General features: G+C 37.5%; 1 protein-coding gene across 1 annotated transcript in view; it reads left to right on the top strand.

Annotated features, from left to right (window-relative positions):
* The window catches only part of TBC1D32 (TBC1 domain family member 32), a 202,970-nt gene that overhangs the window by 99,658 nt on the left and 100,654 nt on the right, over positions 1–2,658 (top strand). The window lies entirely within an intron of this gene.

Below are 2,658 nucleotides of genomic sequence, written 5' to 3'. Positions count from 1 at the left end.
ATAGAGAAAGCAGAGGAGGAGCAGAGGGGAGCCAGACAGAGAATCTTAAGCAGACTCCATGCTCAGTGCAGAGCTGGATGCAGGGCTTGATCCCATAACCCTGAGGCCATGACTATCTGAGCCACCTGGGCACCCCCCCCCCCTTCACTTACCTCTTTCTGAAGTAAAAAGGGTCAGATAACACAAGCATGGCCATTGGGACACATGTAAACAGCAGGCACTCAAACATGTATATATTTATGTGAATGGATATTCTTTTGTTTTTCTGTTCTTGGTTTCAATTTGGCCTATTGAATGTTTTCTCCAGCTGGATGATATCCTTTCAAGAGTTTCAGACTTGTGTTTCCTTTCTTTCCTTTCCTTTTCCTGTGTGTGTGTGTGTGTGTGTGAGAGAGAGAGAGAGAGAGAGAGAGAGAGAGAACACGAGTCCAAGCCTTACTTGCATTGGCTCCTTGTTGGGAAGCTGCTGGCTTGATTTAGAAAACTGATTGCCTTATTGACACATATTGCAGTGCTTAGAAACTGAAGTTCTCCATAAGGCAAGCTTCTCGGGAGTTTCATTTTCTTTCCTAAGTGGTGATCCATCAATGTAATCTTCTTTAAAGAACAAATTATTTACCGTAACATTTGTTCTCTGAAAATTCATTATCATTGATAGATCGCTGCAATCTACTCTTCCATTAGCTTGCTGGTAATACATTCTCTATCTCTTTTATTTTTAAAATATCTAGTACTTAGATTTGGAACTAGAACTTTATAGAGTCCCAAAGTGTCACTGACTGTCAAAGTCTGGGTGAGCTTAGTTTCAGATTAGTTGACAAATTTCAGTCACCTATGCTAGTATCCTACTAATGAAGAGAAATCAATAGTAATCCTTCTGGAAGTTTCTATGCATCCTGACAGATCCTTTTCTCTCAGGTGAGAGAAAGCCAGTGATACATAATTCTAGATTAATCTTGAAGACTGTAATAAAAACAGTGAAAATCGTTTCTTAAATTATTTTATTCAGTAAAAATATAAGAACACATAGCAAATAAGCTTCTCCATATATACACTACAGAGACTATTTAATAGTATCCAGGTGCCTGACAGGTCAAGGAGAGCTCCATGGCTCCATCACTGTAGCTAATCAAGACTGTCAGAGGAGAAATTAGGAAAAAGGAGAGAGTGGGTAAATTATTGAGAATCTGAATAAGAAACTGGGAATATGAATGAGTTACTTAGCTCATGTTCTGTCATAATGTTTGAAACAAGGAGCACCCACCTGAAAGCAGACAAGATGACAGATTTTAAGGTCATAATTTTTTTATTCTTCATCGTTAGGCAGTTGATTTAATATTTGCTGATTGTAAACTCTTGTGCTAGTATTTTCACATTTTTACTAGATATCTGTAGAATGATAATAAATGCATTCCTAGATGTTATGTATAAATTTCTACTGTACAAGTTGACACAAAATCCAGTTTTTACTCTGAGTTAGTATTTTTCAAATGTTTTTTTTTAAAGATTCATGATTTCCTCATCCTTGCAAAGCCATTTCCCCACCTCTTACTTATTTGTTTATACAACATCTGTACTATCATCCACACAGACCTCAATCAATATTACGTGATTTTACTCCCTAGCAAAACCTCCCTTTTGTCTTATTGGTCATGGAAATGTCTTCAATTTGAACACACTAGAGGGTAGCAAGTTGCTTGATTAGAAAAATGAACAATGAGAGAGACAAGTACTTATCTATGAATAAACTTCTTTTTTCTAATTTTTTTTAAACTTATTTTTGAGAGAGAGAGACAGAGCACAAGCAGGGGGCAGGGGAGAGAGAGAAGGAGACACAGAATCTGAAGCAGGCTCCGAGCTCTGAGCTGTCAGCACAGAGCCTGATTGGGCTCTAACCCATGAACCGTGAGATCACGACCAGAGCCGAAGTCAGATGCCTAACTGACTAAACCACCCAGGTGCCTCTATAAATAAATTTCTTAGTCCTAAACCCAAAGATCTATAAAAAAGATGGGCATTATAAAAAGAAAGACTTTTAGGGAGTGCTCAAAACTGTATGGTAGGTTGTCAGTGCTTGAGAGGGTGGGTGTCACCTGACTCATCGGATTCTGCACTGGAATCATGATTTTAAACAACAACTTGAGGATCTTTTAAAAGGGTATGAATGCCAGAATCTTACTCCCAAGGATAGTGACTTAACTGATCTGGGGTAGAGCTTGAGCATTATTTATATATGTATATTTATATATAATTTTTTTTGCAGTTCTCTAGGTGCTTCCAATGTTCAACCAGGGTTGGAAACCACTGATTTGAACGTGCAGAGACTATCAACAAAATCTCAGATAGCTACTATATAAAACTATTCAAGTCCACTGTTCATGCTTCACATTTGTAGATTTCATGTTTGTTTTTCAAAGTAGTTTACATTTTCAGCAGTATAATCAGTATTTAGCTGGCTGTACAAGTTGCTTACACAATAACCAGAATGGGCTATAAACTAGTGAGTCTCTATTTTGGCTAATCATTATTAGATGACTCATTTCAAGAACTTTGACAAATCTTAATGCCCAGGCACACCCAGACCAATTAACTCAGAATCACTAAGGGTGAGACTTGGGCATTTAAGTAATTTTTTTTTTTATCCCCTACTTAGGTGAT

This window comes from Crocuta crocuta, unplaced genomic scaffold (assembly GCF_008692635.1).
Source record: "Crocuta crocuta isolate KB4526 unplaced genomic scaffold, BGI_CrCroc_1.0 scaffold305, whole genome shotgun sequence".
In the NCBI taxonomy this organism is placed as follows: Eukaryota; Metazoa; Chordata; class Mammalia; order Carnivora; family Hyaenidae; genus Crocuta; species Crocuta crocuta.
Note: the sequence above shows the minus strand (reverse complement) of the source record. Positions and strands in the feature narration are given on the sequence as shown.